The following is a 27895-nucleotide window of genomic DNA, read 5'->3' on the forward strand; positions in this document are numbered from 1 at the left end:
AGTAAAAAGAAAATAGAGTACAGATCCATGAAATTGATACTTAAACCTATTTGAAATTGAATGTTGCTTTGACTTCTACATTAATTAAATCGGTCTTGCTGAGCTGGAAGCTTTAAAACCTATAAAAAATTGCTTCGATTTATCAAAGGAAAATATAAGCACTGTATTTTAAGGAAATTTCAATAGCTATCTCATAGAAATGATAAAAGTTGTAAAAATTTCCTTCGATGTGCCCATAATTATGAAAGTGAAAATGAATTTCGAATAATGTTGAAATAACAAGCACTATTTATTAATAATTAATTTAGTTTAAAATAATGTGATGCGAATGTGATTTTTTTAAATTTTCACTTGTCAGTTAGCAAAGTTTGCACCGGACAAATGTCGTGAGTCTTCGGCGAGCCACGTGGCACGTCACGTGTCCTCGGCGATCCATAGATCCTGGCTGCGAGGGGCGCGTATTTTTACGGGCAGGTCGCGCGCGAGGATCGTTGGAATACATCTACCGTTTAATGACGCTTCAACCCTCCTCTTGGATAGCTGCGTTTTTGACGACTTCATAAACCGCGGTATCTAAGACCCTTACAGGTCTTTACTTTTAAATAGGAGCTTTACTGACGATCTGGCGTTCTTGTAAATCATCCTACTAAATCCTGAATTATGGTTGAATTTATGTCGCTGATATAGACATTCCTCGCAGAGAAAATACGAACGGACATTTTATTAAACGCTCGCAGAATGCGAAGAGTCGGAAAGACGAAGAGACAATTCTGCAGCAGAAAGATCAAAGAGGACACGTTTTAAACATTTTAAACACTCTGTTCTTTATTCGAACTATTAAAATCGTCGCTAGAAATTACTATCGCTCTACTACATTTAGTATTGAATAACTGGTTACATGGGACTTTACATGACTTCAACTGAAAGATATTTTTATTCGACGAAATAACTACCGTAATGCAAAATAAATATTTGCTAGTGTGGTCGACACCTTTGTTTATGCTCGAAACACTAAATTTAAAGCTTACAGAATTACAGATGTTTTACAGAAACTGAAATAATAATAAAATATTTGAATTTGTGGGGGGGAATCTTAACGAACGCGGAAGCAACGTCGCGGTTGAAACATCTTCAGTATCGAAAGGCAATAATTTCAGTCTCCCGAAAGGGTTAATAATGGCAGAGGACGGTGAGAGTGCATTTTCGCTGTCAGTTTGTCACCGTGAGCGTGCGAATTTCACAAAGGAGAGTCTCGCCGAGGAAAAAGGAAAAGAGCGTGGCGATCCGCGCGTGGCAATAGAAAAACCGGATTTTCCGTGGCTCGGGTATCGGAAAATTGGCCGCTTCCGGGGTGAAATAAAAACAGCCGGCCTGGCCCTTTGCTTTAATAAACAACCGATCCACAACGGGGCGAGCGACATCCGGGGACGCGCTCGGTTAATCGACGAAGAGAGATTGCTTGGAAAATATTTCGAGCGTGCACCGGCTGCTGAAGCTGCCCACTCTTTTTCTCTCTCATCTCTTCTCGCCTCTATCCTCTCGTTGTCCGGGGACAGAGAGGGTGGCTAGACGCTTGGGTTCTCGAGGTGTCCTCCACGATTTCACGATTATAGAGAATCCGCCCCCTTCTCCGTGTCGGGCAACGGTACTCCTGGCAACCGGAGGTAAACGAACTGGGATAAGGTGTCGCCGTGAAACCTTAGAAATCGCGGAAGACCCCCACTGGCGTAACCTTGTCTAACGATCGACGATCAAGGATGTAGATCGTCCTCCACGCCGCGGCGCGCCGACGCGACCGACTGCGAGGTCTTATCATTCCACTAACACTGTCGAACAGCCAAAAAACCTCTCGATTTTCACTATGCGATTCTTATACAGTTTTCTGCCCTTTCAGTTTGAAAGAAAAACATATTTTCAACTTCAAGCAAATATTGTGACGTTATTATAAAAAAATCTGAATTGTACTTTGCACAGCAAAAGCTATCTAATATTGAAATGCACGTTTAAATGATTAATAATGTATTAATATTGAAAACATTTGAATTAATCTATAAAAATATACGTTTAATATTACTCAATGTTACAATTGCCATTATTTGTAACAACTCCGTGCCGTCATTCGGATAAGAATTCAATTCATTTCATGATTATTATCATTAATCAATTCATTCATTAAAACATTCCTAGCAACATGTGTTTTCGATTTACAAGCAGAATTACCCTCCTAATACTTTGATCATTGTCCTCGGTGTTACCAAGTAGACAGCATCAGGGGTTGATCCACCCTGACAGCTGATTATTTAGAATCGGCGATTCTTTTGAGGTCGTCGCTACGATAAAGCCGACTCCGACGGGATTTTCATCTGCGATTTTCCCCAGTTGCGGGGGTGAGACCTACCCCCGCGTGACAAGACTCGTTATCCTTTTGTGCACAGTAGGCGGCCGTCTCGTGCAACGCGATGCATAATGTTTTAATTGGAGCCGGCTGTTTAATTCGAGGCGCAATTGATACTCGCGGAACGGTTCGGTTGCGACGCGCATCGCGTTCCGTCAATATTACGCTCTGGGAAAGAGAGACTGCAAGGAAGCCCTTCCAATTCTTTTTTTTCTGTTCATCAGCAGCTAAAATTTAACTATTCGTTTGCTGAAAAGACCATTTTTTCCTCATTTTGGTATTCGTTGAATTTATATTTCTCAGTGTCCTCTGAACACCAATTTAACTATTCGCTTGCTGAAACAATTCGATTCTCATTTCAACATTCCTTGAATTTACATTGTGCTAATCGTTTAAAGAACCCGAAGATTACCTACCTAATCCGCCAACCATCGAGAAGGTGAATCAGCTCGTTTCATCCGCGTCGATACAACAATTATATTTAATTGTGGGTTTCCGACATTCGCCTAAGCGCGTCTAGGGAATTCCACGAATGCCACCGCGGTAATTGGAAACTGTTCTAGCGTTCTTCAGTGATCCGCGAATGTCTTCGGGGCAGATTTCATATCCTTCTATCGATTTTTCCATCCCGGAAGCCTGGGTTTCTTTCGAACCGTCGAACTTTCCCATAGAATGTTTGATCCGTTCCTAATTGAAAATTAACCGAGAAAGAGAGGGAGAGAGAAAGAGAATCCCTCGGGGAAACTTCTAACTCGCGCTGTCACGCGATCTCCTTCTCTATTTTCGCCGTTCAAAGTTCAAGGTCGTATTTCGATTCTCTAGAGAATGATGGATCGCGCGATATCGAGTATAATTACGATAATATTTATAGGCCGTGGCTCTGGTAATTAACCAATGATCGTGGCGAGGCAGCGCGCGTAGAAGTATCGCGTGTAATTGAATTTATCAATTGTTTCGGGCAATCGGGTTTCCATTAGCGAATCCCGAAACCGTTTCCATAATTGATAGAACGATTCCGTTTAATTACCGCGTTTAAATATCCCGGACCGAGAGCTCTAAGTAATTTTTTATCGATCGCGACGGTAGAGAGAACCCCGAGGATATCCTTTGCGGGTTTGTGAAATTAATGACACATTCTGCGGATTATCGTCCCCGCGAATTACCGCGTAACTAGACCGCCGCCGCGGACTTTAAGCGACCGTAAAGCGCGCCGAACGATTCTACTATACCGGAACCCCGTTTGCGTCGCGCTCTTAGATCCTCTATCTATGTATCCTCTACTATAGGTTTGTAGCTTCACCGTCGCACTTGCGAAAAATCGCAGCGAAACTGCGCCTGCGACGCGACGCAAATATAAAACCGGCACAATAAACGTTGTAGACGATAGGAGTTGATAATTCCAAAATGCTGATAAGGATGATTATATTTTTTGTAAAACAAAAATTGCATTATACCATTCCTGTTAGAATTATTAGAGAACAAATGACTGCTGTACTACAGAACAACTTAAACTGCTATAACTTTGCTAAAATTTATTCAAATCTGATGATAGAGCACCCATTTTATTGCTTGAGATTTATATTTCTTCTGCTATATACCGTTTTTGCTAAAATGGGTGTTTCGAGTGCAAGATCTGTCCGTAAAGAGGAGCGTATCGGATTGTAAAGACTGTTTCTATTTTTCAATCAAGCACTCTGGATTATAACCAACATTTCTACGTTATTCATCTATTTTATGCACACAATCGAAAAGTATACAATACTGGGACATATGGAGGTCAATACATTTTTACTTAGAATTCGATAGTCTATCGATTCATGGTACAGAAAGTAGGTGTTCCCATTAAAAAAAATCAAGGTGGGTGGAGGCATAGAGGACATTTCAAGGTCTCCTTGATTTTTAAAAATAGGATGTCCTTTATTTATACCATAGATCGATAGAGTACCGAATTCTGAGTATAATAGTGTTGACCTTCATATGTTCTAAACTTAATAGGTAACGAGATATTATCCAAAGAAGAAAGAAAATTGTTTCGACAATATCTCGTTAACTATTAGGTTTAGGACATATGAAGGTCAACACTTTTTATATGTTCAGAATTTGATATTCTATCGATCTATGGTATAAAAAATAGGACATTCCATTTTAAAAAATGAAAGTGATCTTCATATCTCTAAAAAATTAAATAAAAACAAAAATTATCGTATGACCCCCATTTTACCATTCAACTTTATCCTTCGGACATTTGACGTATCTTTAAAAACAACAGAGATATTTGAGGTGGCAACGTTAGGTGACATCCTGTATAATCATTCATATTTTTTCTTTTCATTTATTTTACATCGCTTCCTTAAGGATGTTCTGGAGGTATATAAAAACGCAACAAAATTTTTGAAAATTTGACAAGATATAATTCTTACTAAATTAATGCAATTACCAAAGTTTGGGTTCGATTCACTGCACCGTTTAAGAATTATAGCAGCTCAAAGTTTGCACATTTTAACACGTCTTCTTATGGAGAATTCATAAAATTCCACTTCAAACCCTATTTAAACCTTGAAAAAACGCACCTAGAAACTCCAGTTTTTTTTATATGTAGTAAAAATTGTGTAATTAATTATGTTCAAAATTTATTACGATTCACTAAACAGTTATAGAGCAAAAAATTATAAACTGTTACAAAACGTCAAATTTATCGTGTTGTCCTTCTCACTAGCATGGAAACGCGACAAACGTAGACCACTGAATATAGCTACAGAGGGTACAGTATTCGCAAAAGTTTAATGCAAAATATACTCATGAATGGCTTTCATTGCCATGTATTGATGGATTTCGAATTTCTTGTACTTTTGTCTCCCATTGTACCTCCTGAACATCCTTAACTGCCAGGTTTATTTCGCGACAGGACCTACAGTTTTTATAAGGTGGGTTCCGAACCACCTTGGGCACCGCAGTTTAAATGGTCATATTTGAGATATTTCAATTCATATTTGAAATATCTTTTTAAAATACTTACTACAAAGAATTCGAAAAATTTCGTCTTCGATCGGTTTCCACGCCGAAAACCCAGAAGACTCTAACGGTATTGTGGTAAACCACTCGAGCCTCGGAACTCGATAGCACATATCATTATTTTCGCATAACACTCCAGATCGTAACGCATCCTCAGCAGGAAGGCAGTATGAATTTTCGGGGAAGTGGGGAAAGTAGCATGCTCGCAGAGGGCGCATTAGGTAGGCTGTAAGGGTCGGCTGTAATGGGAATAAGGGTGGCAAAGGGACCTTTCCTTTTCGAAATAAAGAGGGAATTTCCCCGGAAACGGGGGCCGCAGGCGCAACAGTTTGGCCGTATACAGTAACTTCTATCCTGTTGCCGGTGATTCCTCTCTCTCCCTCTCTCTCTCTCTCTCTCTCTCTCTCTCTCTCTCTCTCTCTCTCTCTCTCTCTCTCTTTTCGGTTTCCCTCGATCGAATCTCGACAGGAGAGGATACGGGCAAGAGGATATAGCAAAAACAGGTAATAAAAAGCGGTTTAGGGCCCGTGTATAGCAGGCCGAGCAAAACTACACGTTGTCTCTCGCATATACGAGCGCGATCGCCAGAGTCCGAACCTGTTTGCCTCGCTCGAATTAACGATACTTTCAACGAGACACTCAATCCGCACGGTTAGTAGCCGCCGCCTTAATTGCGGCCGCGCGAGCAATTTGATAATTTCCTATCTCCGTTTGATACACCGTGTCCCCAAAATGTTTCCTGGACGTAACCGTACAGGCTGCCCCCTCTGTGTAGATACCATATATTAAATACTTATAAAATACTGAACACGTAATTAAATCCAGTTCGGTTTGCGATATTTATTTAATTTGGTTTATACCATTACAAAAAATTTTGTCGCCTTTATGAACGACGCAAAGAAATGCTCGTTTTTGGGCATTTCCATAACTTTTTGCAACGTTTCGAGCATTATTTCCGTTATTTCTTTCCGGATTGCATCTTTTAGCTTCTGTAGGGACCGTCGCGCGCCAACATAAACATTGGACTTTAAATATCCCCACAGGAAACGTGGAGGCCAATCGTAATCGCCATTTTTCGAGATTAAACGATTCGGGAACAATCTTGAGTTTTTGAAATAATTAGACTGCGGATCTTTATGCAAAAAATCCTTAACAATTGTAATAAATAGAAAATATAAAACATGTGGATGTCATAAAATTCGCAGTCTAATTATAATCATTCCGAATAAACGCTTTACTTTCCTGTGCGTGGAGATACTGTTCGAAGCTGACCGTTCGAAAAATTTCGTTCTCGAAAAATTGGAAGGTTCGACTTGCGAGCAGCTCGGCGAGAGTTGATCCAGCACGACGATTGTATTTCATGCTCGATCGCAAGTCTGGAAAGCGTCAAAGCGCAGGGATCAAAGCACAACAATCCCCGACCGTTATGAGTGAAACGTGCCACGGAACACGCACAATTGCTCGAGACAAACCTGTCCTGTTTTGCAAGCAAATCCCACCGAAACCCGGAAGGCATTCACGAGGCATTAATCACCGTAAACGAACGAAAGCCCGTGACTAACGCCGAGAGTAACCGAGACTAACTTGCAAGGGAGGGTGGCGACGGCTAACAACGTTGTTTCCGATCAACGCGAGAATTCGACTTTACGAGTAAGGTTTCAGGGTAATTCCGTTTTCCGAGCATAAACCACCTACGGAAAAATGGGGACCCAAGTGTAATAGGGTTTCAAAGTACGAGGGGGGTTTGCTCGGTCGAGGGTTAGGATCGTATAACACCTTCGTTCAAGGAACGAAGCTGCAACAAATCGTCCCTTTGCAACCGGGGAAGCCGACGGTAACGTCAACAACGGAAATTTGAAAAAGAGACAATAAAAGAGATTTAAAGGGAACACTGGCCTAGGAGTTTCTTTGAGGATCTCGGAGGGTTCTTAATAATCCCGTTGGCTGCAGGATCGTATTTCTAAAACTCTTCCACCTCTGGTAATTGCGGCAGACAATTTTTACGTTTCGGAAAAATTCGCAGTCTGTTGATCGCAGACGAATCGAATGTTCAAAATGCCTTGTCCCTGGGCAAACAGCTTTTGCGATGAAACAAACGGTGGTCATTCAGAAAAATATCTCCACAATCGGACTAGACAAAAGAGAAACAAAGTGAAGACTAAGAGGTTCTACAAGGTTCCGAAAGGTTCTTAATCAACCCGTTGGCTGCAGGGTCGTATTTCTAAAACTCTTCCACCTCTTGTAATTGCGGCAGACAATTTTTATTTTTTGTAAAAGTCCGCAGACGAATCGAATGTTCAAAATGCATTGCCCCTGGGCAAACAGCTTTTGCGATGAAACAAACGTTGGTGTGTCGATCAGGAAAATATCTCCACTATCCGACTAGAAACCGAGCTTGAAACAATTTTGAAAAATATTCCGGTAGCGAGAGGAAGCATTTTCTGACAATACTGCACGCTGTCTTCAGGGTTAATCCCTGGTTCGTTAATTAGCCCCGGTCAAAAGATTCTCTCAATCGGGAACAATGATCAATCGACCTTCGAACGAATTGTTTACATATTACCTGAGCAAAGCTGACAATACCTGTGCGGTCTCTACCTGGTCACTCGGATTAGCCCTCGATTTCCGGTTTCAGGTAACAAGGGGACACGTGGACACCTCCGTAGTGGAGTTAGGCGAAACAAGTTCTCGGGAATCGATACCCGCGATTCTCTCGTTCTATTCGCATAATCGGAAGGATATAATAACAGGGGTGGGAGAGAAAAAGAGAGGACTCGTTTCCCCGCGCATTCGCTATAATGGCGTCGTTTTCTTCCGACGTTGGAGTCTCTCTGCTTTGACTCTCCCTTGCCCTCGTTGCCTTCTTACTCATTGTTGTTACGTTTCTGGGGATTCCCGAGGTATCTTCTCCCCTAATCGCGAGGCTACCTATGTAACATAGGCTATGTTGCTTGCTGAAGAAATTTCGGGCATTGTTGCTCTGCGCGACAATGTCCTATTTTTTACTTGCCCTGAATTTATTGTGTTCGACGGCTGCGCGATTGGGTTCTTTCGGTATTACGATGCCGAGAAATGTTTCGGCGAATCTTCTACTGTTTTATGTTTCATCCATCCAATTTCTTCATGAATGCATAAAAATCCGCAGTCCACTAATCAATTATACCAATTTCATATCCATGTGATTTCAAAATCATGGGGAATGCAAATATTCTGTTATTTATTTATTTGTTTTACGTCGCATCAACTGCTATGGTCATCAGCGACGGGATCCACAATTTGTTAACACTAAATCTACCACGGGCGGTCAAATGACCGGTTTTATATTTTTCATTTCATAATTATTGAAATTATTTAGTTGCTTCCGTGGAAATTGATTCGATGAAATTCTGTATCCAAGCACATATTGTTCTAAAGATTGCAGGAAACCTAAATAAATAGAGCTCGTCATTTTTCCAAACTAAAACATGTTAATCGCTTGTAGTGCTCGGTAGGTGTAGTGTTAAGGTGGGTTCCGAATCACCTTGGGCACCACAGTTTTAGATATCACATGGAATCTTTTTCTAGATCTTGAAAATCGTGGGAAATATCCTAGATCAGAAGAAATGTTTCATTTTCGAGTTAAAATCGTTCCGAGTGCAAAGGGTTAAATTCGACGAGGAATCGCGACGATCGTTTTCGCGACACGAGAACCGAGCCCTCGAAGAGCGTGCAGGAAGCTTGGTAGAAGGGAAGCGGTAGTGGGAAAAAGAAGGGAAAGAATATCGCGGTACACGGCGTTTACATGATTTCGCATCGGCGGAGCTCGGAGAGCGGCGAAACGCGGTTTTATGAACTCGTTCCGCTTGCACTTGGCGATATTACGTTACAAGACGAGACCGTACACAGAGAGGGAGAGAGAGAAAGAGGGGAGAAGTAAGAAGCAGCTCCGGAATGGGTGAGGGTTAACGTCCGGCCGGCCGGCTCGTTCATTCAAAGCGGCAAGAGATCGTATCGCTTCGAAATTTTTCGGAAGGGCTGCAGCTCCGATGTTCTACGCTTCGGTGGACGATGATGCTCGTTTTCGGTTTCCGTCGATGATTCACGGTGCATCAGGTATAGTCTCCTTGTGAACGATGGCTTTTATTGTCGGCCCACGTTCCCTCGAGATTGGGTGGTCCCTGCTCGAACGAGCATCTCAATTCCGGTGTAGGGACATCCTAGCACAAAATTAACACTAAACCTACCGAGCTGTACAAATAACTGGTGTACAGATAGTCTCGTAATTAGACTCCGGATGTTTATGCAAAATAAAAAGTTTGTGCATCAATTGCAAGATGCACAAGCTAAATATAAATATCCTTCACTAATAATTTGAATGTGTGATGAAAATAATATATTAATACTCTGAAAATCTTTCAATATTTTCTCCGTTTTAAATTGCACTCGCTCATTTTTGTTATAAATGCATCAAATCCGGAGTCTACTCGCGTAATTGATTTATGATAGCTACATGTTGGTGAATAATGCAAATTACGCCTTGTAAATTGATCTTTAATCTAGCGCTTTCGATTACTGAAAAATCCCATCTTTGAAGATCGAGCAAAACGTTTAAATAACATAAAGCTGCTCTTCTGTAACTTTTCACCTGTATAACGGTGTTACCTCAGACGTTTAACACAATAAGGCCAACAACCATACTCCAACGTTACGCCCCAAAACGGAAATGCCACGAATTAAATCGCGAATCTTTCACATTTCTACGAACACTCTGCATCAAACTCTCCTCCTGTGTTTCCATACAAAGTTTTCCTTTAGGTATCGATTTAATGCGCACCTTCGACAACCGCGTCTTTTTCTATAATTTCGCAAAGTGGATGAATATTGCACGGATCATTAAATTACCGTGAACAACGCGAAGACATCGAGCTCGCCATTAGAGCGACTTACGCGCACGTTATCATCACGCGGTGATCTTTTTATTGATTTAACGACATGATTATACCAAGAAGATTCCAGGATATCGTTGATCGAGTAGGGTGAAGACGTAACGATACATCAAACGGGCGCGGTTCAACGTTTATCTCTTTCTGCGAGAAAGAAAGAAAAACAGACGCGCGAGGGTTAATGAAACGGTTACGGAATCGTTGACTATGCTCTCTGTAATCATGTTAGGGGGACAATTATAGGGGCGGGACTGTGCATCAACAATTATCCTTTCGTCATCTTCGGGGGCCGCGGCCGGGAGGGAACGACTGATTTCGTTTCCAGCGCGATCTTTGTTGCAATTTCGACTTTCTAACATCAATGTGGATCGTGCATTCTACAGTGTGCTACAAACATGTAGTTCCTTGAAAGCAGTGATTCCTCAGGTAATTTAAAGAAACTTTTTCATTTGCGAAAATGTTTTTCGTGGTTTTGTTGAGGAGTTATTCACCCCTTGCCGTAACATCTTTAGTAAAAGTTACAATCGAAAAAAGAACAGTTACAAAGGAAAATTGATATACTTTCTACGACTACATTTATTTGAATGCTTAAATATTGATTACGGACAAATCAAATTTTATTTCATCGAAAAAGAAAGACACAACATTTATATTTGTTGGACTTTATTCAAATCTTCATCACGAGTCCGACTTGTTCTCAACTTAATAGAATTTTTAAGGAAAATAATCTTACAAATGATAGATCAATTCGTGAAATTCGCAATCTAGCAATGTGTATCAGCCGCGTTCAACAGCTCTAGTGTTAAATAATTCCACGACACGTGAGATTTCTCACTTAGCGCACTTAAACCATAAAACGAGAGGCTCGTGCCGCGAAAATGATATCCATTCGATAACGCGTGAGCTGTGCGTGAGCCGATCTAGCGATAGCCACCGACATCGCTTATAAATAACCGTGCAGAAAGAAAGCTTAGGGGTTGGTAACGATGGATCGAGCACGCTTCCAACTTGGGGTGCGTGAATTCCGCGAATTTCACCCTCTGGAGTCGTTATAGCCTCGTATAGTACGCTGAAATTTGTTGAGTCTCGGTAATGGAACGTAAGTGATAGCTTCTTGAACAGTTTATTCGATCACGAATGGAGAAAGATATTTACTTGCTAGCTCAAAAATGCCATAAATTCATCTAGATGCAAGGGTCTACAAGAACACAGAAGACTCGAGTCTTCTGTCGATCTTTATGCAAAATAAAAATTGTCTGCATCGACTGCAAGAAACAGAATGTTACTTCTTCCCTTGATAACTTCGATAGAGGAGATATCATATACAGTAATGTCTCTATCGACGCAAAAAGGCTTTACACGCAGGACGCAAAAAAAATATACCCTCCACTGTAGTAATCTGATCTCGGCTCGGGTATATCGGTGTGAACCACTACTAATACGACGCGGATGTAACACCAATATTTAATCTTTTTTATTATTACTTATTTTTTTATGAAACTTTCATCAATATATGCGTGGCATTTTTCTGATTAAAAAAAGACCAAAGATGATACAATTTCAACTTATTTAGTGGTTTAATTGACGATGAAAGTTTCGGACGCAAGGAAGGACAGCGTATGGGAAAGAAAGAGACGCGGAGAGTCGCAGCTGTCCTTCTCTACGCTACCTGTCTACGCTCGACGCAAACAAATACCCCGAAGGCTTTTGCGTCGACAGAGACATTACTGTATTGATATTTTGAATTTTTTAAATTTTTCAACAACTTCGCTGTAATTGCCTAAAGATCCGCGGTCTACCAATACCATTGCCATAGTCCTAATTTCTATCCGAAGGGAAATAAATAACAGTATAAAGGGAATGGATTTCAGTCGAGTCTTAGCTGGTCCATCCTGTCCTGGCTTTTCGTTAACCAATTTGTGGAACGATAGGGGATACAGAGGATAGCGGGTGCCTCGGCTTCGGTAACCAACTACAGTAATTAGAACTATGTCCTCACAGTCTACCAGCAGCATGGTTACATATGTACAGCCGGTGCTGTCCCCAGGGTAATCAGAGACGCCAGGAGTTCGACTGCTGCTGCCTTCGAGCTGATCCTGTCTCTACTTGTGTTATGATCCGCTATGATCTACAATCTACGATATTATCGTTAAGAAAATGTACTCGCAGTCGGAGAGCTGTTATGTAATATCTCTCTGACTCGAGAGTCGGTGATTACAAGCGAGAGATAGTTTATCGTTAACGCTGTTAAACGTTCCCGTGGACGTGCTGATACAATTCACGCAATAAATTCTGTTGGAGACGACAAAGTGTTAGTTACACTTGTCAAATCATCTAATCTATCTAGTCCTTTAATCATGTGATCATTGGGCACAAATAGAAAACTATTCCGCGACGAACGCGGATCTATTATATGAAGTAATAAAGTGGACAAATTCTATTGCGGTTTGAAATTTCAATTTAACTTCTTAAGACATTCAAGAAACTTGAAAGTTGTAGGATAGAATACATGACAAAATTGCGTTTGTTTAATGTCACTGTTAAAAATCGGACATTTTATCTGCAACAACCTAATAGTAATGAAGTGGACAAATTCTTTCACGGTTCGAAATTCCAATTTAACTTTTCGAGACTCTTCGAAACCGGTCGAGCACGTTCGAGAGACGTTCGATACGCTCGATCACTGTCGAGGTCTCGAGGAGTTTCTGTCGAGCGAATCGCCGATTCATCCGAGCCGATAAACGATCGCTTACCGGTTAGGTTACGCGGTTTTCGCCGGTGACAAACGCGTACTTCCTCTTCCCGATGGTTGGTACAGGGCTTCTCGTGGCCCTCTTCTCGTCTCGCAATTTTCCTCTCTTTTCCCTGAGCTGTCTCGCTCGTTCCGCGCCGCTTCGTGCCATGCTACTTTAGCTTTGCCAGGCCCGAAGATACAGAAGTCGACGTCGACGAGAATGACAAAGCGTGTCAGCGAAATTCCGGCCGCTTATCGCGTTCGGGCGAACTTCGCGACGTAATCGGAGCAGCTGTGGAAAGGAACCGTATCTGACTAACCGTACGCGAGGTTTACAGCCTTTAAACACGGAAAACGCAGAAAATACACCTGCGTAGACTCTTATGGTCTTCATGCAGGTGCTATTCGAATGGTGGTATAATTAAATTTGCGATAGGTTCGATCAGCAACCTGTTTAATCGGACGATCTCGAGTTGCAAGCAATTTTTAGTAAGATAGTTTTGAAACGCTCGTTGCAAAAGTTTGTTAGCTGTTGTATCTATGGACTGTTCTTGTGGACAATTTGCATCTATGTATATAATTTTCCACTACCTTCCCACTATCTTTTAGCTACAATTTGAATACTTTGTAGATAATTATTACTTAACTTCCAGCTACCTTGTAGCTATTTTTTGAACTATCACTTCATTACCTCTTGGTTTTTTCTAGATATACTTTAACTACCTTCTGGTTGAACTAACTCTTTCAATATTTTTCGGATATCCTTTACCTATTTTCCTGGCTCTCGTCGAAATATCTTTTAAATATATTTTCTTTATATTTTCTAGCTGTTTTGAGTACGTCTCGGCTATTTTACAACTGTTTTCACTTTCCCTTGGCTATTATTATATTATTGACTCCCTCACAGCTATTCTCCAACTATTCTTCGACTATCTTTAGACTACAGTTTGTCTACCTTGTAGCTGCTTGTTGGCCATCTTCCAGCTACCCTTTAGCTACAATTCGGCTATTTTCTGTTACAGCTAAACTTTACGTGTTGGTAGGTTCGGGTATCCAGTCACTGCATTTCTTTCAACAATTTGTTAATGTTCCCCTAAAGATATTACAAATTTCTTTGAATGTCCATTCTTTGCTCGCTAATATATTAATTTATAGTCTTAAAATGAGAATTTCTGCAAATATATTCAACACGAAAGGTTTTGAATAATCTACACATTTTGGTTGGCTACATAAGGCTTAAAAGGATTGATCAGATTGTCGATGAATTCACCAAAATTAATTCGCAGCGAATCAAGCTGTAGAGCAAGGTTGCCCCTCGAGGATCTCACCCGTTTGCAGGGGGTTGCACAAAGCAAGAACGTCTTTGAACGTAGCGGAAAAGCTTGGGTCGTCCGGTCTGAAGGAACTCTTGTGCCTCGGTGTTGGAAACGAAAGACGTAGCCGGTCGAGGCAAGATCGAGGCCTCGGAACGCGGCTTCTTTCGCGCCTGTTGGCGACTAGCGAAAGATCTCTTGTGGTTTGCAAAATACTTTGCTCCGCTCGGCAAGGGTTCAGATCCTGAGAAGTGACTCGCGACGATATCACGAGCAGACCGTTCAAAGCGGTCCGGCCACGCTTTGATGAAATTCAGGGAACGGTGTGTGTTCACGGTTCAAAGGGAAACCGTGGGGCCTCGGATAATAACGAACCTGAATGAAGATGGTCCGTGAGAACCGGCCACGGAGGTGGCATACGGCAAAGGGAACGAACCAACCACCACCATCGGCATCATAGCCGCCGTTGCCTTTTTTATCGCGTCAGCCCATTTCCTGTCTGTTGCCATCCTTCCTCTCGAACGGAGGATATGGAATCTCTCTCGATGACCTACTCACTCTCTCTCTCTCTCTCCTTCTTCCTTTTTACCTCCATTCTTCGTCCACGTGAAATTTGTACGCTTCAACGTGTATCGCTTACACTTATCGAATACGCACATGTAACGCAGAACATTTCCGGCATTAGATTAAGAGGGTAGTCTCGCTTCAAAGATTGCGAGGGTGCGGGATGCCCCTTCTCATTTATCAATCATGCAAAGATAGATTCTTTCGTAGTCAAAAGCGCTAGATGAAAGATTCTAGGCCACTGTCTCCCTCAAAAGTCCTACTTTTACATTTACGAAGCGTCATTTACGTTACACTCCCGTCCGGAAGTCATCGGACACTTATTCAAATTTGAATGCAGACGATTTTTTGTAATTAATGGACCTATAGCGTGAAATAAAAATGGTATTCACTAATCTTTTCGAATGTAGAGAACGTATCAATCAAACCTGGCCAAAATAGTCTATATTTTCTAAATTTTTAGTATTATTTTTATATTTTCTAATTTTTTAAATTTAAATGGGCAAAAATTAAGTGTTTTCCAATTTGGCTTCTAGAGCCAAATAGCCATAGTCATTCCACAATTTCTCACTCTCTGTTTTCCAAAATTTATTCAAATATTATCGGATAATAGCTACATCTCCCTCTAATCAAAATAAAACAGTCAAATCAAGCTGGAAGCTTGTATTCTTTAAATATCATTTTGTTGAAGATAAGTAAGTGTCCGGTGGTTTATGGACAGGAGTATAGCTATTTTCTTAAAGCTGCGTCAGCTACACGCTGTCGAATAATGCAAATTATGTTCGCCTTGTAAACGTAAAGATGACTTGAGTTTTACTACTGAGTTCACCCTTGCAATCTGTGCCCTCTTGCAATTCTGAAAACGAGGCTACCTCCAAAAATCATGTATAGAGAAGGCTCGAGGGGGAGGCAAGTCTTAATCTGGCGGCACTGCTGGAAACGCTGTCCAACACCGATCATTCGCGCCCTCTTCCCATGGTCGAAGAACTTCTTTCAGGCCGAACCCATGCAAAAGAGCGGCCGGAAGAGATCCCATTCGCGTGCGAAGCTGATATCGTGGCGAGTAGAGAGAAGTCGATGGAATCTCGTGGCCGCGGAACAAAACACGAGTTACCGGATGAACCAGCCGGGCAACGGTTGTTCCAGGATGAGTCCCGTTGCGACGGACGTCACGGCAAACAGAAAAGACGACACCGCAAAACTTGGGCGTCGAGATGGGTCGAGCTCCTCGGGGTGCGAACTGGAAAAGTGAAAATTGCTCGACCTGGACAGTGGACCTCTCTGGATTAGCTTCTTTCGCGAGATTGGAATTCGGGGGTGGTGAATGGGGCTGTGCAATTTGGACGGTGGGTGATCGAGCTGAACAAAGAGGGGGTGGAAGGGAGTTAAGGGATGGTTGGAAACTAGCCAGAAGGTAGCTAAAAGGTACGGGGCAAAATGTAGCCGGAACAGTGGAAGATTGTGGTAAAATAGTAAAACAATAGACACAAGGTAGACACTAAAAAGTAAATAGAAAAAGCTAGCTGATGAATTTTTTCTAAACAAAGTGTTGAATCGATCGTTTTGAAATCATAGGTACATGCAGTGAGTGTAAAAAGTATTCGTACCCCCTTTAAAATAGAATAACTTTTTTATAATCGTATCAAACGACCTGATTTTTTATGATCAATTAGAAGCATTGGTTTACGAAATGATATGCAAAAAAGATTTTCCAAAAATTATAATTTACAAGGTTACATGCCAAAATAAAAAAGGCATTTTTTAAAACAGTTACAAAAAAGTTATTCTTTTTTTGAAGGGCGTACGAATACTCTTTACGCTCACTGTATATGTTCAGTCAGAGAGAGGGAGTCGCCGCTAAAATATGCTGGTATCTAATCAATTACTAAACGTTTAAGTATTGTACGAGGAAGCACATCAATTATATATTCATACAAAGAAAAAAACATCAATATAGAATGGAATTATTTTAGTGTTAAAGTACCTAAACAAATTTTTTCCGCCGAGAAAGAGCTATAAATAATGTTTCTAGCCCTGTGCTCGTGCACGTCAACAAAGTCTTGAAAAGGGAGAAGGGATGAAAGAAAAGCGCAGCTCGGCTCTCTCCTCGCTTCTTTCTCTGTCTTATCTGGGCCAATAGAACGCAACCCCGGAGCCGAAGCCACGGAAATGTCCTCGGACGGATATCTCGCGCGAACTAATTGGTAAACTTCCCGTAATTGCACGCTGGCCTTTCTTATCTTCTGTTTTTGACCGGCGCCATTCCCGCGGATTCGTCGCGTACTTTTCGCAAAGTCTCGAGGGGAAAGAAAGATCTGCTTGTGAAACGTTGTCGCCATTTGTAGCTAAGGTTTTAGTAGTATTTATGGCGAGCGAGATCAGCGAGATAAATCGAAACTTTTGTAAGTTCATCCTCGCCCAATAAATTACCCCGAGATTCGGCAATATTTGCTGTTACCGTATCGTGTTAGTGTATCGTATCGCCTCAATATCAAAATAGATAATAACTCAGGACGCAATCACGAGAACAAGTTGATTAGTATATTGACTAAACCGCGCACTCTGTTAACAGGATTAACACGTCGGAGTCGGGAGACGTACAATTTCAGTTTGTACAGTGGAAAATTTCTCGTCCCGTACGTGTACTTATGTTAATTCGCCAGAGTAATGACAGACAATCTGTTTGCCCGTTCGTCTATATGACAAGAAGGATGAAACCGTGCGTTTTCCTTCCTTAATGTATTCTTTCAAGATAAACATACGTTGACGTAGGTACGTCGTCATCGATGAGCTCGGCTAATTTGAATTTGAAATGGTCCTTGACCATTCAATTCAATCTTCATCGATCCATTTTATGTATAATATCAGACTGTAGGAATTTTTAGACTGCGGATTTTGTGTATTTGTGACAAAAATGACCGGGTATAATTTAATACAGTGGCCAGGTGAAATTGCACTCCAAATTCAACCTTTTGCAATCGGGCTTTGTATCACATTCCCCATAAATGCGTCTTTACAATTTTAATAATCATACAAATTTCGGAACCTGGACACTTTGATTGTACCCATGGATCTGGTGTTGAAAGTGTGATTTTTAAATTCGTCTAATCTAGCATCTGATCTAGCCGACTACTGGCTGTAGTTTCTGGTCCAGCTCGCCTAAATTCAAGGTCGATAGCCGAAGAAATCTTGGTCGGAAGGAAACGGCGGAGCGATCTCGACGTCGAGCCGGCAGCTTAAAAATAGTCCTCTGACTAACATCTAGGTTTCGACGACTATTATTATCCCGAAACTCTCCCCCGAGATCGACGGATCGCAGGAAAGAAGTCTCCGTTCGAGAGATCAGCGAAAAACGTGTTTTACGGGTTGGTTGTTGGGGTGAAAGTGGCTTCGAGAGGGAAAGTGATTTCTTGCTTGAATTTTTTCCTCGTTTTTCGAGGATGCTGCACTCGGCCCGTCGGCTTTCGTCTGTTCTTGCTCGTTATCCGGGAATCGTTTCCCGTCGAACATCCTGTTGTCCCGATGGGGGACATCGTTGTTTCGCATTCGATTTTCCTCGAGGAGTCAAACTAGATACGCCCCTGAGCAGACCGGTCCCCGATTTCGCTAATACCAGCGAAGGGTGTCTTCTCGCTTTTACTCGAATTTCACGTTCTCTTCAGCTGTAGACTAATAATACCATCCATTCTTGTTTTCTTCGGGTTCGTAAATGGTACCCATTGACTGTTCCGTCGGCATTGATACTTTACGATACGGTCTCTTGGACCTGCGAGTCTAAATACCATGAGTCATCAAACCTTTTAATTGCTCTTGTTACTATGCGCCACATGTTGTCTTCAGCCGGTCTACTTCGAAATTGTCGAAAAACTTCTAGATTGTTGACCGTACCATAAAGTCCTTCCTAGGGTCCTCGCCCCTGCATTGTCCCATGGCTTCGACCCTCATGCCAATAAACGGGTATATACCCACTTTCAATTTCCTTGAACAACTTCTCTAACATCATAACTATACTGCGGATCGTTAGACTGCGAAGCAGGAATAAAATAAAAATTGGTTTCACTCCTTAATGACTTTGTTACCTTGAAAACGACATTACGATATTCGCCAGGAACGTGCTTCTCTTGTTTAGATCCATCGATATATACATGAACTGCTGTAAATCTCTGTTGCTATCTCTCATCCCAACGTCAACATTAACCGTAGCCCTCTTCGTAAGATATGGTATAATTACGCTGCAGATCTTTATGCATTTATACCAAATTGTGGAAGTAATACTCAATTTAGTTTCTATTTCTTGCATCCATGCTGACAATTCTTATTTTGCATAAAGATCCGCAGTCTTGTTACAATTAATTGTAAACCACGTGGTCGCGCTAATGACTTCGCAGTTAATTACAAATAAATAATAAATAACAATAACATTACAATATATTCTTGAATCTTTCTAATCTATTACTGTTTATATTTTGCCCAACCAATTTCTTCATAAACGCATAAAGATCCGCAGTCCAATCATCACCGAAAAATAGTAAAATTGTAGATTTTTCTGTTCCCGGATGATCACAGATTCATTCACACTCGATGCGTAAAAATACGCGTTGAAGTGTGTGCGAAATCACTGAATGTCGTAGAAAATGCGCGGCTAAAAACTCATTTCATCATCCCGATAAAAATCAGAACCAATCGACCGAGCGATCAAGCCATCAACAGTCGGCATCCATCAACCTGGCAAATGACCGTGTCGCCTAAGTCCCTCAGCGATTCGACTATAGCCAATCGAACGAACCGGTTAATCCTCGGTCGGTCTTCGATCCCGACCTAGGACATCAGGGACCGTGTTGTTCTTCGTCCAGGCGACTCCAATCCGAACGAAAAAGAACACAGCAAAAGAAACAAACGTGTGTACCGTTTGTTTGTCTTTTCCCAATCCCCATCCGCCATCACAGTGGCTCTCTCCTCTCCCCGGACTCGAGTTCCAACGATTTATTTACCCTCGAGCAACGGCTACCAAGTTATTCGCCGACTGGGTTTCTATTTTCTATCGATCAAACCAGCCGCTTATTTGTATCGGCTGCTTATGGCTGTACGAGGAACGACGCGGCCGACTTTTCCGAGCTACTGAACCTTGCTCCCTTCGCTTATCGAAACCGATACCGCGGCGACTGTGTGTTGATCGTCCTGTCATTAGCCAGATAATAGACGTGTGCAACAGAAAGAGAAGTGTCAAGAGGAAACGTAGAAAAGTCGTCGATCCTGTTTCTCGCGACGTTTATGGCTGTCGTTGCGTATTAATTCTGTATGATTTTTGTAATTGTGCTAGGCTGTTTTAGTGCCACCTTGCTTGAGATCGTCGGTGAACATGTTAATGGATGGAATCGCTTATTTCACACCTCTGAGATTACTTTTTTTATACCGATTTTTTATTTACAGCGACTCCCACTAATATATTCGGACATTGTTAGAAAGACAATAACTTTCTTAATATTGAACAATATTATATACAATTGTTATCAATACAATGTTGGATAATATCTTTTTTCGATTATTAATTTCCGAACTTATTAATTGTTTGATAGTTGTCGATGCAACTCCTCGAAGATTCAGGTAATCGACGATAATTATTTCCGCGAAATTGATCCGCAGATGTTCGATATTGAATAAACGAATTAACTTGTTACAATTTTGGAGATCCACTTAATCTGTGTGCACAAACTTAAATTTCCCCGAATAAAGTTTTTTAATGAATGGCTTTTCGCGAATTCGCAAACAAACACTCGCTGATATGAATTTCAACCAGGAACATTTATGAAGTAATAACTTAACAACGTCACCTTTTGTTCATTTCGAAAGTGGACAGTGTAAACCAACGGACGGGGTCGTCGAGGATTCTCCTTCGTTTTTAACATTCTTCAACAAGTGACTTTTTAATTAAGAATTACAAATAATGTGTTCAGAAATAATAAATATTCTTGTAAGGAGCTGCTTCAGAAACAATCTCAAGCTCACAATATTTCTATCTCAACGCGTCGCGAGTACAACAAAAATCCAGCGATTTTCAGTTTACCCGATCACCAGAAAAATTCGCAAATAAAACTGGTCGGCGCGTCGAGCGCAAAAAAAAAACAGACGTTAAAAGTTACCCCGCGTTTTCCGCGTCAAATCGCACTGCGGCCGATGCGGAAAGCGTTTTCCCGGGGGTAGTAAACGTTGCCGCAAATAATGACATCACGTTAAAATAATACACGTGTTATTATCTACCGATTGCGCGGCACAACAAGCCCCCGGTGTGTCTCGCGTGCCTGTGTCCATTGAAAACGCACCCCTCGGTTTCAGGATTTGTTCCGGTTGAATGGAAACCCATTCTTCGTGGCCAAAATTCGATTTCTGAAGTATCGTTTTGGGAACATTTTATAGAAATAACAATGTCTAAAGAACATTTTTCAAAAGTTTGTTTCCCGTAAGAAATGCAGGGGTTACCTCGATTTTTCAATCATCCGTTCCTCATTTCACGAAGCGAATCTGTTCGACGTTCTTTTATTCAAATGGACGAGTTAACATTTCGATCTTAAGTTTCCCGGTTGTGTTCCGCATTAAAAAATAAAACTCACGCAGTTTCGGGCAAATTTTCCTACAAATCACAGAACAGTATAACTTATTTCGGGAAAGCTCTGTGAAATTGAAGCGAGCAACATAATTGAGCAACCTGCTGTACCGTGACCTTAAACCTTGAAACCCCGCTGAAATAAATTTTGGCCGGAAAAACCGTGTTTCGAACCCGCTGCGGTTCGAACGGCTTACTTTTTTGCGTGGCGGAACAGAGAGGCCGCGAGAGACCGTAAACGGGCAAATAAACAAACAAATAAACGATTTAAAGTTACGTGTTCCCGATCGAACCACAGGCGACGGAAGAGCAGAGTAGAATTGTGCAAAACGAAAGAGAGCGAGAGCGAGATAGAAAGCCCGCATATTGCGTTTAAATCGCTTTGACGGTCGGAAACGCGCGCGCTCTGCCGCGTTTAACTAATTTCCCAGACAAAGGCCGGTTACATCGGTTTTCGGGGGAGTGAGCCGGTGCCAAGCCGGTTTTCGGCAGAAAATTGGCATATTAATTTCCGATACGTTTCACGGGACAAAAGCCACGCGCCCCGTACGCGCGCGCACGGTAGAGAGAGAGTGAGTACGCCTTTATGGGGATTTTTGCCGATCCAAGCCCCCTCTACCGTCGCGCGTTCTAAAACGTTTTACCCATACCCTGTAGCGAATGTGTACACTTCCACCACCCCGTTCTGCTCGACGCGAGGACACGCGCCGCGGGCATTCCGCTTTAAAATAATATTCCGGAACCCGAGGATTACCAGTTTAATTTAATCCGACGCGATGACCGCTCTCCCTCCCCTCCCGCCGTGTAAACGGGCCAATAATGGACGGGTAATTAACGAAAGAAGCTGCGCGCCGGGATCTGGGATATCGGGGAACCTATCACACCTCCATGGGCACCATGGACACGACTTACTTCACTGCTACAGCGATTAGTGCAACTTTGTCATTCATAATTTATCACACAATAATATCTCGTTAACTATTAGGTTTGATACTCTATCGATCTATGGTATAAAAAATAGGACATTCCATTCAAAAAACTTAATTTGACTTTGAAATCCCCCCTCCCCACCATTCTAGTCCTCAAAAAAATTAGACTAATTAATTAATTAATTATTTATTTATTGATGCCGTAAACCTAGTTTGGTTTATATAGCATACATTATTATGACATTATACAAAAAGAAAGAGAAGTATATAACACATAGTATGTATAAAGTGGAATTATACACATAGTATAAACGTTAGGCGCTAAATCCTAATCTTACATTTTTTAATAAAGTTAAAAATAAACATTAGCGCTGTAATATCTAGTACGCTTAGAAAAAAATTAATAGTGTAGGGAGGATAGTGTTTACGATTAAGGAGCAGTTCAAACAGGTGTTCTCGTTCTGAATCATATTCTGGACATTGCCAGATGATATGATTGAGATCCTGAGCCTCCGCTCCGCATTCGCAAGAACCATCCGAAATGAAGCGTACTCTCGCCAGGGAGGATCGTACCTTTCATACCGAACAATTTTGGTGAACAAATTTTTTTCGTAACTTCAGTACGTCACAAGATATTTCCGTTATCAGATAAACGAAACACCCTGCATGTATCACTGTTTTCTAGGACGGTGTACCGTCGATAATTACATTGAATTTTATTGCGGTTTAAGAGAACTGTTTTTTTCACCCTCCGAGAAATTTTTGCGAGGTTCGACTCACAAGGAGGGCTACCCAATCATACCACGGCGATTTTAATTGGAATTTTGTACGTCATACACGCAAAAAAATATGTAACACGTATTCTTTTTGGCTGTCCACATTCGTGTTAAGTAAAATCGATTTTATTGAATATCTCCGAAACTCTTCGGCCTAGATGGAATTTCAAAATCCAATTTGTGCGTCTTTGAGTGACCTTCTTTGTTAGTATATTCGGAAAATGTTGTGGAGAATAGTGGAATTGGTTCAGAATGTTCGAAATTGACCTGGTCGATAGCGGAAATCCTGTGAAAGCACTGCTATTTTGTGTATTTGGAGGAAGCACTCGTTTTAAGCAGATTATGGGGTTTATTCGTTTTAAAGTCATACAGAGTGAATTTTATAGTTACTTCTGTGCTTTTTAAAAATTGTTGGATTGGGGATATATTGATGGTTTTATTGGATTTTGTTTAGCTTCGGATTCGTTAGGGGGTAGTTTTCAAATACAGGCCCGAAGGGGTGGTTTAATAAACTTTTCCTTATCGAACTCCTTAACAAAAAGTATTTCACCCCCACAGAGACAGCCGTGCACACCACAAATCTTGGAGTACACGTTAAATAAAGACACAAGGGGTAGTTTATCGAAGTTGCTGTCGCCGAACGGTTTCGCACGACGGTTCTCGTAAAATATGAAACATAAAAATGCTAAAATCTAAACGAGACCGCCTATTATACTGTTGTATTCCGGATACTTAATATATTTTATTTGGTATAATTTCTGAACGAAATACGAAAGATGTTAGTCGTATAGACAAGACTCGGTAAAACCTGTACAGAAGCGAATGAGAATGAGAATGCTCGCGAGGAACCGAATTCAGAAGAAGATATAGGACTTCTGGTCCTGTAAGGTGGGGGTTGTTTTCGTCTAATGGTCAGTAAGGGATGAATCATGGGGAATGAAGTTCAAGGATGAGTAACAGTAGAGTGACGAACTGAAGCGCTTAGATTACATGAGTGATTACTACACTGCGGATTTTATGCATTTATGACAAAAGTGGGTACATACAATTTAAAGCAGTGGACATGTAAGAAATATTTAAGTACATAAATGTGTTCGTTTCAGCGTAATAGAATAATTAAAGCAAGAATACAATTTTCATTTGGCTCCTGTGTCCTGCAATCAATGCAAACATTCTTTATTTTGCATAAAGATCCACAGTCTAGTGATTACTAATGCTAGAGAAAGTCTTATCGTTGGTATACAACAATACATATGCATACGAAAAAGTTGTTTAGAATTACGACGTTACCAACATATTCCAATTTCACCAAAATCCGAGAGGAAGTAACGTTTCGACAGGTTCACCCCGGAAACACTGCAATGTGCGTCGAGAAACGACGCAGAGAGGGGTTGATTGTGAAAATTGCGTTGACAAAAGCGCATTGACCCAATCAGGGGAGGGCTAATGAATGACAAGCGTCCAGGTCGCTGGACTGTACACCAACGGTAAACCAAATGATCGTCGAAACGTTCGAAAGCCATCGTTTCCTACATTATCTTCAAGTAATTTGTTTCGAGGAAGGTTGACTATTGGGTGGAAACGAGACACTTAGGCTAAGTCGGTGGCCTGTCCCGTGTGACGGTAGTCAGTGCACAAGAGCGATTATGATGCCGGTTGGCGCGGTGGCAATGCGCCTGGCGGTTTCCGCGCGAGGCGGCGTGTCGGTCGACCGAAGAGGAGGAATAGTATCGTAGGAATAGGTGGCGGAGAGAGGAGTAGGAGGTGGAGAGTAGGTTGCGCGCGCGGCCATTTTGATAATCTCCCACTCCTCTGTCTCTCTCTCTCTTTCTCTCTTTCTGTCAACCCTTCCCCATCGCACTCTCCCTTCCTCGAACCGACCTCTCCTTCTCTCTCTCTTAAACACGCACAGAGAATTTCCTACACAAGCTTGGAGAGCACGCTTCTCTCACACATCAAGGGCGAGAGAGAGAATCAGAGAGAGAGAGAGTGAGAGATAGAATGCGCGCGCGAGAGAAAAATAGTAAGAGAGAGAAAGAGTGAGAATCGAGGGGGTGGAAGATGGGGATGGTTCGCGGAGGATCGGGTGCGTGCTTCTTTTTTCCGCAGCTTTTGCGGGAAAAGAGCGTGTGCGGTCGCTAGTGTCGCGATTTCCTCTCTCTCTCTCTCTTCCTCGTTCTCTCCTCTCTCTCTCTCTCTCTCTCCGACATGCACAAGACCAATACTCTCTCGTTTAGACACGCACACCAGTTTCCCAGCTCGCTCGCTCCTTCGGCATAGCGTCGCGGTTGCATGTGTGCTGTATCTCCGCTCGCGCCTGGTCTGTCTCTCTCGATCGGCTCTCCCTCTCCTCGTCTCGACCGGAAGGTGCCAGTTTCTCGTCGACGATCGTCTCGTGCACACTCCGCCTCGTCGTCGTCGTCGTCGTCGCCGACGTCGTCATCGTCTCTTTCTCGCGTAGACGACGTGTCTCCGCCGTTGTTCCTCGACGTTCTTTTAAAGATCCGTGCAGAAATTCGCGAGTGCATCGACATCGCCGATGAGACTTGTCACCCTTCGATCCGAGTGAAACCAGTGCGAATCGCGTCAGTGTGTGTGTATGTACCTGTGCCACCTTTCCCGATCGGGTAAACAAAGAATGCTGCCGCGAGACACGCCGCCTCGTAACGATTCTCCACGACTCCGTTCCCATTGTCCTCGCCAATCCGACCGAAGGGACCCTAGATCGCTGAGGTCTCCTCTAACAACCCCTAAACTCCTCCCCTTCCCCAGTCCTCCAACCCCGTGCTAGCCGTCCCCTAACCGGTCCTCTTTCTACCTAGACCTATAATCGCCTAACTTCCATCGGCATTTACTTCGTGAACGCGACTCGCGAAGTGGCCGGCAAGTGTCTCGCTGTTTCGACAGCTTCGGGAAGTGTATTATTATTATCAGCACCGTGTGTTCTAGCATCTCGCGGCTGTTTTTCGATAGTGAGTCACCCGCTGACACAACACGAGCGGAGCGCGCGCTTCTGGATTAGCCGCTCCCCTCGTGCGCGATCGCCTAAAAGAATGAGAGTGGTTTTGCGCGCGAACTACGCGTCGCCATCGGCGAATCGTCCACTTCCGATTCTGATTCTGATTCTTGTTAGTGACACCGGTCGCTCGATATCTCGCGAGCTAAGTTCTAGTGACCACTACCTTCGACGAGGATTATTCTCGGATACGCATTACCAACGGCCGCTGCCCGCCCGCTCTTGAACGATCGGTGAGTTCGAGTTTGTTGGTTCGATTGTTTTATACAACGTGCTCCGATTTGTTTCTGCGAGACAGCACGTGGGAACCTTTCTTGCGCGAAGTGATCGAGGTGTCGGAACGCGATGGAGGGGTCTGCGACTCGTGACAATGATTTTCTTGCTGCTGTGTTGGGGGAGATCATGATTTTCTGCGGGATTTAGTGCACAGGACGTGTTTCGATAGAGCTGTTGTGGGACTTGTGGTTTAACCCCTTGCCCTACGATTTATTTCACGGTTTCAGTGATTAGAACTTTTTGTAGTTCGTCATTTCCCCTAAGAAAGCAGAATATTTATATGCATTGTATGCCTACACGTTCTCCAATAACTTTGACACAAGCAAAATAGAATTTCATCTCTGTTTAAAGGAAATTAATAACTGGAGAGCTGAATACCTGATATACAACCAGCTAGGGCGAAATAGAAATTTATTTTCTTTCTTAATATGTTTAATAGATCGGAAATAATATAACAGTGTTTTTAAATTCTTCGAATGTTTTCACTGTGTCGAATTATACCTACTTATTTTTGTTATAAATGCATAAAATCCGCTGTCTATTAATAATATACATATTTATTAGACTCTGTTCTGTTGACAAGATGTTGTGGGGCAAGGGGTTAATGTTCTTCTCAAATTCTGGAATGTTTCCATCCGATCTATCTGCAATAAGGAAAATGTACGTGTGTTGATTTCTTCCCCGGACGTCGTTTTGTATTCATAGATATAAATAGTCGTGTAAATTGGAACTGTCAGCCATTTTTAAATCCTTAACAAGCTTGTTTTTCCTTGGTACCGAAGGTTTAAGTAAATTTGTTTTCCTCGATGCAGATATTCATCGATTTAAAGAATCCAATGGAGTCGTCGATTCTTCGGGTCGATGGGAAAAGGTTTCGGAAATAAATCCTTTAAGAGTTTGTTTAAAGGAGGAACTGAAGCGTTGAATAATATAGTGGTTGTGTATATTACTTTTCTCCTCTTCGGTGAGTGGTTCGTGTGATTAATCACTTGCTATAGTTTGCAACCCCATCTTTGAGGTCTGTTTACAACCCCTGAGGATAATGTTGTAGTTAGGATGAATGACACGTGTTGAATAGTGTTTTGACTTGTGCATTAATTAAATTCTTGTCGAGTCAGGAAGCTTTAGAACCTGCCATTAATATTCAGTCGCTCTCAAAAAAGCGATTACTTTTTAAATATTAGACTGTACGATTTGGATTTTTGAAAGATGCAAGAACCATGTTGCCATCTTGATTTTGATAAAATTTTCAGATCCAAATTTTTCATATAAACGGACATAAACAGTTACAACTTGCAATTTTTAAAAAAAATTTTGTTCACGTTGTGTAGCAAACCAATTGTTCCAACTTCTTAAA

General features: G+C 42.0%; 1 protein-coding gene across 8 annotated transcripts in view; it reads left to right on the forward strand.

The window, feature by feature from the left end:
• Window positions 1–27895, forward strand: part of Lilli (AF4/FMR2 family member lilliputian) — a 292861-nt gene that overhangs the window by 97744 nt on the left and 167222 nt on the right. Inside the window, exon 1 of one of the 8 annotated variants that reach the window (XM_076426708.1) lies at window positions 4447–26495. The exons of 6 other annotated variants lie outside the window; for them this stretch is intronic. The gene's annotated coding sequence lies outside the window, so the exon portion shown is untranslated. Of the gene's footprint in view, window positions 1–4446; window positions 26496–27895 lie in introns of those variants that run through there. One more of the 8 variants, XM_076426711.1, reaches the window with a different exon arrangement.

The sequence above is a fragment of the Lasioglossum baleicum genome, chromosome 6 (genome assembly GCF_051020765.1).
Source record: "Lasioglossum baleicum chromosome 6, iyLasBale1, whole genome shotgun sequence".
NCBI classification, from domain to species: domain Eukaryota; kingdom Metazoa; phylum Arthropoda; class Insecta; order Hymenoptera; family Halictidae; genus Lasioglossum; species Lasioglossum baleicum.